At 37.9% G+C, this 16,023-nt stretch overlaps 1 protein-coding gene across 1 annotated transcript in view; it reads right to left on the reverse strand.

Annotated features, from left to right (window-relative positions):
- FCHSD2 (FCH and double SH3 domains 2) overlaps nt 1-16,023 on the reverse strand; it is a 339,502-nt gene that overhangs the window by 186,190 nt on the left and 137,289 nt on the right. The gene's annotated exons all lie outside the window — the stretch shown is intronic.

Below are 16,023 nucleotides of genomic sequence, written 5' to 3' on the forward strand. Positions count from 1 at the left end.
GATTCTCAAGACAGATTTTAAGGGTCTTTTCTTTTTAAACGATACCATGACACAAGTCACTTCAAACAACAAAAAAAAACTGTTTTACAAAGAAATTTGCCCACTTATTATTATCTACACAACACAAATCTGGATAAAACAGAATGTTTATCTATAATAGGTGTCAGGGAGAGGTACAGGGATTTGAAATGAGAAGACCATTTTGTTAAGAACTGATTTTAAACTGCTCATTCCAATTATACAATGTATTATGTTTGGTTTTTTGCTTGTTTGTTTTTGTTTGTTTGAGCCAGGCCTCATTCCAATGCCCAGGCTAGAGTGCAGTGGCGCGATCATGGCTCAATGCAGCCTCAACTTCCTGGGCTCAAACAATCCTTCCACCTCAGCCTCCCAAGTAGCTGGGACTACAGGCATGTGCCACTGAGCCCGGCTAATTTTTTGTATTTGTAGTAGAGACAGTGTTTCGCCATGTTGCCCATGGCTCAACTCCTGGACTCAAGCAAGCCACCTGCCTTGTCCTCCCAAAGTGCTGGGATTACAAGTGTGAGTCACCAAACCTGGCCAATGCATTACTTTTGGATAGGAATATATGTGGTCCCCTAACACTGTAACAGGGCCTAATGTAATGGTTATAGAAATCATTAACATTGAGATACTTATTTCTATACACGTAACTAAAAAGAACACAATGCTGAAATGAAGAACAATCACATTTATTAATCAACTGCCTACTCTAGGCAAAAATTACTCAAGTAAAATCAACACTACACTCTACATGGTACCTTTCCATTAAGGTCTGTTGTCAAATTAGCTTGAATCTCAAGTTCCTCCTGAACTTGGCAACAATTTGGTTTCACTATTTCTAAATATTGTGTATTCTGAGAACTTGTATACAACTACATATCCGTAATAGTTCCACTTAACATATCTTGTACTTTGGGAACTCCAAATACTATGTCTTCCCTGAATATGTATGGTAGTTTTTCACCTCTGCACCTTGTTCATACTGCTCCCATTGCATGAAAATATCTTCTAACCACTCCTATTCCTACTTGCTAAATTCTTACCCCTCCCTTTGAATTTGATACTTAAATTTCCTAACATAAACAATCACAAGTATATATAGGAAAATGTGAAAAGTGTCATTGCCTAAGTACTTATTTTCATTTCATTAAAGTATAATAGCTTATTCTTTCTACATTTATTAGCTATAATTCTATAAGGAATTATCCCTCATGAACTATTTGGTTATACTGAGATAAAGTTCTTGGAGGAAAGACAGGATAAATATTTGATTGTCCAATATTTGGGTCCAAAGATGCACAACAAGTTTTTAAAGTAACATTATAAACTCATGTATTTTAAATAATAGAGGCATTCCAATTAATTACAGTTGCTTTCTTCTGATGCTCAAATTGTCACATCTGTGGTCTGTCAGAGCCCCTCCAAATTGGCTCCCATATCACGAACCCAAATAGACTTTGAATGCTTCTCTGTTGTTGTTGTTGCTGTTATTGTTGTTTTACAGTTCCTGGCCCAGACTTGCAATAAGCTAGTTCTCCAAGGAATTCTGATTGCTTTCAGAAAGAAACCAGAGACCACAATCTAGGCAAGTTCTCATTCTTTGGGTCTTACTATTTGCATCTTTCTCTGAAAGACCTTTTCTAATCACTGTATGCAAAGTATCTTCGCCTCTGGCCCTCTCACATAATTATATTTATGCATAATCCTTATACATTGTTACTGTCTGGTTTAAATATTTGTCTGTTTACTCACTATAAACTCCATCAGGTACAGATCTTGTCTTTTTTTTTAAATCATTATATCCCCAGACTATAGCAGATCACCTAGAATTTAGTTGATACCAATAAGATCCACTGATTGCATGGATAAATGCCACCTTCAGTTTCTAATGCATAGTGCTCATCTCCATTTATGTTTTTGCCACTCTGTGTTAGAAGTGTTTGAATAAAAACTTCTCTGGTTCCTAATGTTCCTGTACTCAAATTTTTAAAACACTGTTTATCAGATTCCTGAGATTATGACCAGGTGGCTTTAATATAATAAATTCCTTGGTAAAATTACAGTCAAATTTGACCATCTTCACTATTTTAAGAGAAATGTGTGTGGGTATTCCAAAGCAGTTTTTAAAAATAATAGAAGTTTATTCCATACCTAGAAAGCACTACACATTAATTTTTATGAGGGTTCAATTAAGTCAAGATCTCAGAATTCAAATGACTCATTATCTGTAGAGAAGAATAACAAGTATAGAACATAATATGCCAGGCAACACATGCATGGGTTACTGCCAAACAAGTGGCAAAATGTGATATAAGTACCCAAATGAGGAAAAGATCATCTGGTATTTTCTCAAATCACATCTAAATGACATGAGAGTGACTTTTTCAGTTTAATCATTGTTAAAGTGTTTACAGAACACATCACACAGAACATAGAATATGACATGAGCCTCAGTTCATGAGCAGGATTAAGACAGAAGGCAGAATGACAGCACTCTAAATTTATGCAGGAACAAACGAACTTAAGCACTTTCACACGTTTATTTCTCTTAATTCTATGTTAGGCTTTGTTATCACCACAGAGAAATTGGACATTAAAAGCATAAATACTTCAAATCATACAGTTCACAACTAGTTAAATGTGAGCTAGAATCCAAAGTTACTACGTCTTTGTAAAAGAAATCATTTTAGAGTGGACTTTATCTATTTTTTAAAATTAATTCGTTAACTTTGTGATTTATAAATTACAATAGCGATTTCTAGAGCTCTAAACCACAAAACTGAACTGTATTAAACTGAATGAGCCCTTCAGAGATGAGATGAGGGATTCATGAAATAGACAGTGAGATCTCTAGATGAAAGACTTTATTCAAGTTAGTTCGCAGAGGCAGGAATCATGACTTCTGTGTACTCCATGCAGCTGTTCAAGATCTAATCTGCATGGATGCTCAGACATACTCTGGCACTATTATAGTAAAGGTCCTAAATAATATTGCATGTTTCTGAAAGCATTATATGTTTAAATTAACTGGTTTCCTCTATACATTATATTTAAAGCTACATTTGATGAATAAAAGGTTTACTTACATAGAAAACAAAATCCACTCTAATTAATTTGCTAAGGAAAATAAACTTATGTCTTGCAATTTTTTAAAGGGTTTTTTAAAAAATTTTTTCAAATCATTTCCCAAGCCCACAGCACTACTATCTAAAATTGGCCCACTAAACATAATATTTATTTATATTTACCTGAGCATCACTGATGCATAATGCTGAGTTGATTTGCAATTCAGTTCACTCTAGAGCAGTGGCTTCCATAAAGATGTACTATCAATATGCTCTTTGAAACATGCAATAACATCCGATTCCAACTTTTTAAAAAGCCATCAGTGTCTGATGTTAGGCTTGCTTTGTTTTACCTCTCAATAACACTTGCTGTATTGCTTTAACAAGTGAAGAAACACAAAGAGAGCCACTGTTGAGTAGACATTAGGAAATGAACTGATGGCTTAACCTTTGGCCAATTTATCACAGCAAGCTGAGTAGAAGGGTGCTCTATGGCTCTGGCACAGGTAATTCTGTATTCATTTCATCCCTCAGCATATAGAGAGACTAACATTTAAATTTTACTAAGGGTTTGCCATTAGATGGCTCTTTAAAAATTTTGGAAGCCATATTCTTTATATACTATACCACTTTGTCATGAAATTCCCGGCATTATGCACATGATCTTCTAACAATGAACAAGTTCACTGCATAAGTTGGATATTTCTTAAACTAATGCAAATTATGCAATTATTACCTTTACTATATTCTCAAATCACTTTAAAAGTAATACAGAACTTCACTCCCATCCTAAAGGAAAGTTTTAAAATATTCTTCATTGTTCTGTGTGGTATATGATTATGTAAGATTTTAAAAAACAGGATATTATTTTAAATTACATAAATTGTCTTTATTTACTTTTCCATTAATTTCATGATGAAATACTAATCTCATATAATAATACCTTATACATATTAAACACTAAAGGTATCTTTTAGCCTTTTCCCATTTATAAAAATAAAGATTAATTTTATTTAAATTAAGTATATATAAGAAATAAGATCTATTGACATTTTATTTACATTGAGACAGGGCCTTGCTCTGCCACCCAGGCTGGAAGGCAGCGGCATCATCATAGCTCACTGAAGTCTTGAACTCCTGGGTTCAAGTGATCCTCCTGCCTCTCAGCCTCCAGAGTAGCTGGGACTGCAGGTTCATGCCACTGTGCCCAGCTAAGTTTAAAAATTTTTTCTAGAGATGGGATCTCACTGTGTTGCCCAGGTTGGTCTGAACTCCTGGCCTCAAGTAATGCTCCCACCTTTGCCTCCCGAAGTGCTGGGATTAAAGGTGTAGGCCACCATGTCTGGCCTATCTACTGACATTACAAATGACCTATCCTATTTGATTTAAAGACCAAACACAGAATAAAAAAAAAAACAAACAGACACACGTATGTTCACTGCAGCACCATGAGCAATAGCAAAGACATGGAATCAACCTAAATGGCCATCAATGGTAAAGTGGATAAAGAAAATATGGTACATATACACCATGAAATACTATGCAGCCATAAAAAAGAATGAGATCACATCCTTTATGAGGGCATGGATGGAGCTAGAGGCTATTAACCTTGGCAAACTAATGCAGGAACAGAAAACTAAATAATGTATGTTCTCACTTATAAATGGGAGCTAAATGATGAGAACACATGAACACACAGAGGAGAACAACAGACACTGAAGCCTTTTGGAGGATGGAGGCTAGGAGGAAGGAGAGGGTCAGGAAAAACAATTAATGGGTACTAGGCTTAATACCTGGGTGACAAAATATTCTGTACAACAAACCCCCGTGACATGAGTTTACCTATGTAACAAATCTGCACATGGTACCCCTGAACTTAAAATAAAACTTAAAAAAAAATGCTCATTCATCACAGAATTCTAAAAAACCGAGATGCAGAAGAAAACTTCCTTAACCTAGTAACAGATATATACAAAAAACTGGCTGGGTGCAGTGGCTCTGTAAATAATAAAAAAAAATTCCCAGGCCTGGTGGTGCATACCTGTGGTCCTAGCTACTTTTGTATACGGCGGGAGAGGGAGAGGAGGATGAGATGGGAGGATCACTTGAGCCCAGGATGTTAAGGCTGCAGTGAGCCATGATTGCACCACTGCACTCCAGTCTGGGCAACAGAGTGAGACTGTGTCTTAACAAAGAAAAAAAGCAAAAAATAAAAACCAAAACTAAACAACACACAAAAAACTAAAGTTAACAACATACTTTTAATGGCAAGCGAATGCTTTTCCCTTAAGACAGAGATAAGGCAAAGATGTTCTCTATTACAGTTCTTTTCAACATTGTACTGGAAGCCCTACCTAGTACAATAAGGCAAGAAAAAGAAATAAAAGGCATACAGATGGGAAAGGAAGAAATAAAGCTATCTTCATTCACAGATGACATGATTGTCTATGTAAGAAACCTGAAGAATCTACAAAAAACCTCATGAAACTAATAACTGAGTTTAGCAAAGTTGCACGATACAACGTCAACATTCCAAAGTTAACTGCTCTCCTACATATATGCAATGGACAACTAGAATTTGAAATTTTTTTTAAATGAAGTACACTTAGGTATAAATCCAACAAAATATTTGCAGGATCTGTATGTGGAAAAGTCCGTAATACTAATGAAAGAAAGAAAAGAATAAAAGAATCTAAATGGATGGAGAGAGATTCCATGTTAATGACTTGGGACTTCATATTGTTAAGATCTCATTTGTTCCCAATATAATCTATACATTCAAGGCAATCTCAATCAATAGTCCAGAAAGCTAAAGGTACTAGAATAGCCAAAATTCAGAAAAATAAGGGAAAAATCAGAACACTCTCATTACCTGACTTCAAGGTATACCTTGAAGTTTGCAGGAATCAAGATAGCATGATGTTGGAAAAAGAATGGACAGATAGATCAGTGGAACAAAAGACAGATCCCAGAAATAGAACCATACAAATATAGTAAACTGATTTTTCACAAAGGGGCAATCACAGTTCAATGGAGACACGATAGTCTCAATCAACAAGTGATGCTAGAACAATTGAATGACCATAAACAACAACAACAACAAAAACCCTTGACACATACCTCACAAGTTACACAAAAATTAACTCAAATGATTCATAGACCTCAATATAAAGCATACAACTATGAAACATTTAGAAGAACAGCGAAGAAAATCTCCTTGACCTTTGGTAAAAAGTTTTAACATAAAACACCAGAACCAAGACACATGAAAGAAAAATGATAAAATGGACCTTATCAGAATTAAACTCTTTCTTCTGGGAAAGATACTACAAAGAGAATAAAAAGACAAGCTGCAGACTAGGAAAAAAATTTGCAAATCATATATCTGATAAAGGAAGTCCAAATATATAAAGAATTCCTAAAATTCAACAGTAAGAAAAAAATCAACACATTTTTAAAATGGGCAAAGGATCTGAAAAGATACTTCATCAAAGAAGATATAAGAATAGCAAACAAGCATATGAAAAGAAGTTCAGCATCTACTTGTCATTATGGAAATGCAAACTAAAAATAATGTGGTACCACTACACACCTATTAGAAAGCTAAATCCAAAAAATTAACAGCAAGAAACGCTAATGAGGCGGCAGAGTTACAGAGTACTCCTTCAACATTGGTGGGAATGCAAAATAGTACGGCCACTTTGAAAGACAGTTTTGAAATTTCCTACGAACAGAGACTTCCACAACCATGTTCTAGGTATTGGGCCAACTGATTTGAAAACTCAGGTTCACACAAAACCCTGAGCACAAATGCTTCTAGCAGCTTTATTGATAAATTGGCAACAAAGATGTCCTTCAGTAGGTGAATGGATAAACAAACTGTGGTACATAATTATAAAGGAATAATATTTAGTAATTAAAAGAAACAAACTATTAATTCACATAAGTTGAATGAATCTTAAAATGCATTTTGTTAAGTCAAAGAAGCCCAATTAAAAAGGTTACACACTGTATTATTCCATTCATATGACATTCTGGGAAAGACCAATTGATAGAGAAAACAGATCAGTGATTTTGAGGGGTTTGGGGAGAAGGAAGTGTTTGCTAGTGGAAGAATTTTAAGGGTGGTGAACTAATATACATAGCACTGTAGTAGTGGATCTGCAACACTATATATTTGTCAAAACCCACAGAACTTTGACAATACTCACAGACCTTTGACAAGAGACAAAGAATGACTCTCAATATATGTAAATTTAAAAAAATCTACCAGTGGTTTGGGGGAACCCAGGATAGAATGCAGACTGTGACAAACAAATCCAATTGTATTACAAAATGTAAGACATAACCTCATAAATGGGTATGGGGAATGAAGGGGCAAATTTTATAATTCTGCAAAATAGTGGGTTTATAAATGGGTCCAAGAAACTTTGTATAAAATATTTTAGCTAAAAACTGTACGACTAAAGACAAAAAAAAAAAAAAAAAAGAAAAAAGAAAAAAACCTGTATATAAACATTGTACACTAGTTGATAAAGTTGTTTCTCACCGGGCACAGGTAAAATATTCTGAAAAGTGGTAAATATTACTAGGATTAAACAAATACGTAAACAGATGATAGAAGGTAGAAGCCAAATTGCTCAATGTTGGAGTGGGACTTAGAAATCAGAAAGGGAAATGAGAATGAATTACATGAGGGTGAATTAGAGTCAGAGACATCTAGCTCAACATATATTTTGTTGCAACTGCAACAAAATCAAACATTGACAAATGGGATCTAATTACACTTAAGAGCTTCTGCACATCAAAAGAAACTATCAACAGAGTAAACAGACACCCTACAGAATGGGAGAAAATACTGCAAATTATGCATCCCACAAAGGTCTAATATCCAGCATCTATAAGGAAATTAAACGAGTTTACAGGGAAAAAAACAACAACCCCATTAAGAAACGAGCAAAGGACATGAACAGACCCTTTTCAAAACAGACATACGTGCAGCCAACAATCAAATGAAAGAAAGCTCAACATCACTGATCATTAGAAAAATGCAAATCAAAATCACAATGAGATACCATCTAATACCAGTCCAAATGGTTATTATTAAAAAGTCAAAAAATAACAGAAGTTGGCAAGGTTGTGGAGAAAAAACGCTTATACACTGTTTCTGGAAGTGTAAATTAGCTCAGCCATTGTGGAAGACTGTCACGATTCCTCAAAGAACTAAAGACAGAAATAGCATTCAACCCATCAATTCCATTACTGGGTACATACCCAGAGGAATATAAATCATTCTATTATAAAGATACATGCACACATATGTTCATTGCAGCACTATTCACAGTAGAAAAGACACAGAATCAACCTAACTGCCCATCAGTGATGGACTGGATAAAGAAAATGTGGCACATATATACCATGGAATACTATGCAGCTACAAAAAAAAGAATGAGGTAATGTCTTCTGCAGGAATATGGATGGAGCTGGAGGCCATTATCCTTCGTAAACTAATGCAGGAAAAGAAAACCAAATACCACATATTCTCACTTATAAGTGAAAGCTAAATGGTGAGACCACATGGACACATAGAGGGGAACAACAGGCACTGAGGCCTTTTGGAGGGTGGAGGGTGGCAGGAGGAAAAGAATCAGAAAAAATAACTAATGGGTACTAGGCTTAATACCTTGGTGATAAAACAATCTGTACCACAACCCCCCATGACACAAGTTTACCTATGTAACAAACCTGCACTTGTACCCCTGAACTTAAAATAAAAGCTTAAAAATAAAATAAATAGAATTTAAAAATTTTTTAAATCTCCTTGGAATTAGTTTGTAGAATTATAATCTGTATACTTGTGACAAAGCTATATCTCTAAATTGGTATATCCTATGACTAAGAATTTTTTAAAGCTACATATTATTTCACACAAAAACCAAATCTTAATGTGTTATGCTAAATGATGTACCAACTGAGTAACATCCTTCTGCTATCCCGTAACCATCCACATATACCAGTAGGTATGTGTGGTATATATACCTACTGATATGCTCCATGTTTCGACTAAAAAACACAGATGATCCATGTTTTGACGAAAGAATTATAGAGATTTATTTTATGTTTGTATGTATGTGTGTACGTATTTTGACATAGAGTCTCACTCTGTTCCCAGGCTCAATGGATCCTCCCATTTCAGACTCTAGAGCAGTTGGGACTACAGGTGTGTGCCACCGCACCCAGCTCATTTTTTTATTTTGTTTTTGATAGAGATGAGGTTTTACCATGTTGCCCAGGATGGTTTCAAATTCCTGGGCTCAAGCAGTCCACCTGCCTTGGGCTCCCAAGTGCTGGGGTTACAGGCATAAGCCACTGCACCCAGCCCACACAAATAAATGAAATATTGAGCATGAGTACTATAGTTAATAGTGTACTGTATTCAGGATTTTGCTAAATGCATAATTACAGGTGCTCTTGCCACTGGGGGCAAAATGACTGACTGTGAGACGACGGATGCTAATTTGTTCCACTACAGTGACCATTTTACACCATAGCTTATAACATCATATCATATACCTTAAATATATGCAACAAAATTTATTTTAAAATAAAAGAAACTGAGTATAAAAATAATGTAGAATATATAAAACAGATATACAGTGCTCTAAGAAAGTATAAAAGATAGGGGGAGGTGGTTTGTATATCCAAATAGACTTAATTGAGAACTACATATGATTAAAGATCAGAAGGACAAATGAGAGTTAACTGTCTGAGGGAAGTGATATGGTTTGGCTCTGTGTCCCTGGCCAAATCTCATCTTGAATTGTAATCCCCATGTGTCAGGGGAGGGACCTGCTAGGAGGTGATTGGATCATAGGGGCAGATTTTCCCCATGCTGTTCTCATGATAGCAAGTGAGTTCTCACAAGATCTAATGGTTTAAAAGTTTGGCACTTCCTCCTTTGCCTCTCTCTCTTGCTCTCTCTCCTGCCACCATATAAGACATGCCTTGCTTTCCCTCTGCCTTCTACCATGATTTTAAGTTACCTGAAGGCTCCCCAACCATGCAAACCTGTAAATCAATTAAACCTCTTCCTTTATAAATTACCCAGTCTCAGCTAGTTCTTTACAGCAGTGTGAAAATGGACTAATACAGAAAATTGGTACCGAGAGACATGGTGTATTTCTATAAAGATAACTGAAAATGTGGAAGCGAACTTGGAACCGGGTAGCAGGCAGAGGACAGTTTGGAGGGCTCAGAAGAAGACAGGGGGATGTCGGAAAGTTTGGAACTTCCTGGAGACCTGTTGAATGGTTCTGTCCAAAACCATTGATCACTGATAGTGATATGGACAATGAAATCCAGGCTGAGGATGTCTCAGAGGGAGAAGAGGAACTTACTGAGAACTAGAGCAAAGGTCACTCTTGCTACGCTTTAACAGAGAGACTGGCAGCATGTTGCCCCTGCCCTAGAGATCTGTGGAATTTTGAACTTGAGAGAGATGATTTAGGGTATCTGGCAGAAGAAATTTCTAAGCAGCAAAGCATTCAAAATGTAACCTGGCTTTTTCTGAAAGTGTACAGTCATATCCAGTCATAAAGACACAGTCTAAAATTGGAACTTATGTTTAAAAGGGAAGTAGAGTGTAAAAGTTTGAAATTTGCAGCCTGACCATGAGGTAGAAAAGAAAAACCAATTTTCTGAAGAGAAATTCAAGTGGGCTGCAGAAATCTGCATGAGTAAAAAGAAGCCAAATGTTATGTCTCCAGGGCATTTCGGAGATGTTCACCACACTCCCTGCCATTACAGGCCCGGGAGGCCTAGGAGGGAAAAATGGTTTCGTAGCCCAGGACCAGGGCCCTGCTGCTCTGTGCAACCTTGGGACATGAAGCCCTGCACCCCAGCTGCTGCAGCTCCAGCCGTGGCTAAAAGGGGTGAAGGTACAGCTTGAGCTGTTGCTTCACAGGGTGCAAGCTCCGAACCTTGGTGGCTTCCACATGGTATTGTGCCTGTAGTTGTGCAGAAAATAAGAACTGAGGTTTGGAAACCTCTGCCTAGATTTCAGAGAATGTATGGAAACACCTGGATGTCCAGGCAGAAGTCTGCTGCTGGGGCAGAGCCCTCATGGAGAACCTCTTCTAGGGCACTACAGAGGGGAAATGTGGGGTTGGAGCCCCCACACGGAATGCTCACTGGGGCACTGCCTACTGGAGGTGTGAGAAGAGAGGCACCATCCTCTAGATCCCAGAAAACCTCATACTGTGTACCTGGCAAAGCCACAGGCACTCAATGGCAGCCTGTGAAAGTAGCTGCAGCAGGTGTACCCTGCACAGCCACAAGGACAGAGCTGCTCAAGGCCTTGGGAGCCCACATCTTGCATCAGCATGCCCTGGATGTGAGACATGGAGTCAAAGGAGATTATTTTGGAGCTCTTACTATTTAATGACTGTCCTGTTACATTTCAGACTTGCATGGGGCCTGTAGTCCCATTGTTTTGGCCAATTTCCCCCATTTTGAATGGCAGCATTTACCAAATGCCTGTACCCCCATTGTATATTGTAAGTAACTAACTTGCTTTTGATTTTACAAGCTCATAGGCAGAAGGGACTTCCTTGTCTCAGATGAGACTTTGGACTTGGACTTCCAGGTTAATGTTGGCATAAGACTTTGGGGGACTGTTAAGAAGGCATGATTGTACGCTGGGCGCGGTGGCTCACGCCTGTAATCCCAGCACTTTGGGAGGCCGAGACGGGTGGATCACGAGGTCAGGAGATCGAGACCATCCTGGCTAACACGGTGAAACCCCGTCTCTACTAAAATGTACAAAAAACTAGCCGGGCGAAGTGGCGGGCGCCTGTAGTCCCAGCTACTCGGGAGGCTGAGGCAGGAGAATGGCGTAAACCTGGGAGGCGGAGCTTGCAGGGAGCTGAGATCTGGCCACTGCACTCCAGCCTGGGCGACAGAGCGAGACTCCGTCTCAAATAAAACAAAAACAAACAAACAAAAAAAAAAAAAAAAAAGAAGGCATGATTGTGTTTTGAAATGTGAGAAGGACATGAGATTTGGGAGGGCCAGGGGTGGAATGATATGGTTTGGCTCTGTGTCCCCACCCAATTCTCAACCAGAATTGTAATCCCCATGTGTCAGGGGAGAAACCTTGTGGGAGGAGATTGGATCATGAGGGCAGATTTTTCTCATGCTGTTCTCATGATAGTGAGTGAGTTCACATAAGATTTGATGGTTTAAAAGTTTAGCGCTTCCTCTTTTGTTCTGTCTCTCCTGCCACCATGTAAGAGATGCCTTGCTTCCCCTTTGCCTTCTGCCATGATTATAAGTTTCCTGAGGTCTCCCAAGCCACGTGAAACTGTGAGCCCATGAAACCTCTTTTCTTTATAAATTACCCAGTTTCAGGTAGTTCTTCATAGCAGTGTGAATACGTACCAACATAGGAAGCATGACATACAGCAACGAGAGTAGTCAAGAGACAAACTATGAAGACCAGAAAGGGCACCATAAATATAACGGTGTACACTAAAAATGATAAAATGCCATTGAAAACTTTTAAATAAGGAGATAAAAATCAACTTGCATGTTTAAAAGATCATTTTCACAGCTATGTAGGAAACAACTTTGGGGGAAAACAAAAGATACGGAAACCACTTATAAGACTATTATAGGAGCAAATTCTGAGAAGAAAGCAGAGCAGAAAGGACCAGGAATCTTGTCTCCCAACCTAGACAACAATCATACTGTGGCAAGATCTGTTTGATGCAATTACTTTAGAATTCTAGAAGCCATTGAGGACTTGCAACTCCCAGAGGAAGATTTGGAGAGTAAATTACAGTTAATTTTGGTCAATTTCAGCTCTTACCTCAGCTGTGGCTACCCATCTTTATCCCCGGCCCATTGGCAGGCAGCCATGCATATGTTCCTGGAACAACTCCTATGCTCCTTACGGGAGCCAGGATGGGCAAATGGGACCCTATCCTGTGCTATGATCACTGACTCCTGCTTATGATTGTGGAGGTGCAGACACAGAGGTAGGAAGCCATTGCAGCACCCTTTCCCTGTTGCTACAAGCCCCTCCCCCTCAGGCTGAAGTGACTTCCAGGGAACTTAAAGGGACAGCATCATTTTTTCCTGTCTTCATTTTCCCACCTTTTGAGAACCACACATTGAAAATTAGGACATTGAAGGGCAACTGCATATTTGAGAGAAATTAGTAAGTCATCACAATATACAGAGAAAGGCACAGGCTCAGAAAATTCCTGAGAAGACCTTAAGTTTACATCTCAGGTTGATCCTCAGCATGGAGACTACTTATGATAATCAAAAACAAAACAAAAACAAATTAGTAAAACCTCAGAAACAAGGAGAATCTGATGTCCAGAGTCACCACATTATTAGATGCAAATTATTAGATTCAAATGGCCAGTTTTTAACAACAACAACAATAAAAATCACAACGCATACAAAGAAATAGGTAAGAAATATCCAAGGGAATGCCACTAGTTTGAAAATATTTTTGCCTACAGTTATAAAACTGCTACATGATAGCAGTACCCCCACAACCCCACACAACCCATAACCTCATAACTGATTGCTTAGTTCCTCAATATATGTATGTGTGTGTGGGTAATCACAATATCTTGTCCAAAAGTCAAGATACTTGTTGGAAGACGTGCACTTCTGCTAGGTACTAGCACAGATTCTAGAAGTATGTATAAGAGTTCCTGTCTTGTTCTTCAAGAACTGATGCAATAGAGAGATTACGTTAAATAAAATAAAAAAAAAAAGTAGGACTTGAAATTTTCACAACTAAATATACAAAACTTAATTTACCATACATAAATGTACCCAAGTGAGTATATGGTTTTTACATCAACCAGGAAAAGCAATAGGGATGGATTGTATATGTCTCCAGAGCCCTAAACACAGAGTAACATTCAAGAATACTGTTACGGCTTCCCGGGCATTCTATAAGGTCTCTTACCCGATGACCTTAACTTTGTAAAGATGGTGGTGGTCAAGACTTTAAACTATGTAAAAACCTCGTTGGAGTTACAAATCAATCCACAAAACCGACAAAGAAAAATATATTAATAGTACTGACATTTTTAAAAATACTGTATATATTTAACATGTACAACATGAAATTTTGCTATACATTTGATAGTGAAATGGTTACCACAGTCAAGCAAATTTAACATATCCAACATTTCACATTGTTATCCCTTTTTGTGTATGTGTGCCTAGAGCACGTAAAGCCTACTCTTTCAGCAAAAAATCCTGAATACAATATTATTAACTAAGGTCCTCACGGTATACATTAGATCTCCATACTTGTGCATCCTGAATTTCTGCTATTTTTTATTATTTGATCAAAGAAACTGTAGTTTACACATACACACACACATTCACGCACACCTCCAGAAATATCATTCAGCCTTAAAAAAAGGGAGATCCTGCTATTTGTCACAACATGGATGAATCTGGATGGGTTCATCCAGATTATGTTAAGTGAAATAAGCCAGATAGAAAGAAGACTACTACTATTTGATCTGTTATATATGGAATCTAAAAAAACAAAAAAAGTTGAATACATAGAGACAGAGAATAAAGGCCGGGCACGGTGGCTCACATCTGTAATTCCAGCACTTTAGGAGGCTGAGGCGGGTGGATTGCTAGAGCCAAGTTTGAGACCAGCCTGGGCAACATGACAAAACTCTGTGTCTACCAAAAATTATAAAAATTAGCCAGGTGTGGTGGTGTGTGCCTGTAGTCCCAGGTACTCGGAAGGCTGAGGTGGGAAGATCACTTGAGGGCGGGAGGCGGAGGCTGCACTGAGCTGTGACTACTGCACTCCAGCCTGGGTGACAGAACAAGACCCTGTCTCCAAAAAAAAAAAGAGAGAGAAAGAGGGAGAGAGAGAAAATAAAGCAGTGGTTACCAGGAATGGGGAGGGGGACAGTAATGCCAACATTTGTACTGGGTGTTACACTTACAAAGTATTTGTATATGCATTATGTTGTTTGATCTTCACTTAAACTGAATGTAGTAAGTATCCTATTAGAATCTAACCAACAAAGGACCATACTAACTAACACTGCTTATCCCCAGGAATCCAACCCAACCCTTCTGACTCCAAGGCCAGTCCACACTCCCGTTATTCTATTTCTCACCATTGATATGAACTGATATATTACAGGTAACCAACACAAATCGGGTAAGAGCTGGCACAGCAGACTTTTCGCCTGGAAAAGGTACATGCATTGCTTAGCAAGTTTTATTAAGTGCTTTCTATAGGGAAAGCACTGTATTAGATGCTGGGGGAATAATAGTAAACATTATGGGTATTATCAATGCTCTTCTGGTATGTATATTCTGCCAGGGATGAATTTAAGAAATTAATATCCACCAAGAGGAACTATTAACCAAATTAGGGTCATCGATATGCTGCAATGTTACATAATTATTAAAGAGAATGTGCTATATAGTCTCAAATATTTAATAAAAATATAAGCTGCAGAAAAATGAATAGCATGATCTTATTTTAATTTAAAAAACATGTAAGCATATATACTCTAGGATATATATGAACTTGGAAACAGGGTTCAAAAGTAAGAGCTTTTAGTTTTTATTCTTTATACCACTGGATTGTTCAATGTTTCTTATTTTAAGAGATGGGGTCTGGCTCTGTTGCCCAGGCTGGAGTACAACGGCACAATCATAGTTCACCACAGCCTCAAATACCTGGGCTTAAGCGGTCTTCCCACCTCAGCTTCCCAAGAAACTAATATTACAGGTGTGTACTGCCTGGTTAATTTTTTAATTTTTAGCCGGGCACGGTGGCTCAAGCCTGTAATCCCAGCACTTTGGGAGGCTGAGATGGGCGGATCACAAGGTCAGGAGATCGAGACCATCCTGGCTAACACGG

Source organism: Macaca thibetana, chromosome 14 (genome assembly GCF_024542745.1).
Source record: "Macaca thibetana thibetana isolate TM-01 chromosome 14, ASM2454274v1, whole genome shotgun sequence".
Taxonomy (NCBI): domain Eukaryota; kingdom Metazoa; phylum Chordata; class Mammalia; order Primates; family Cercopithecidae; genus Macaca; species Macaca thibetana.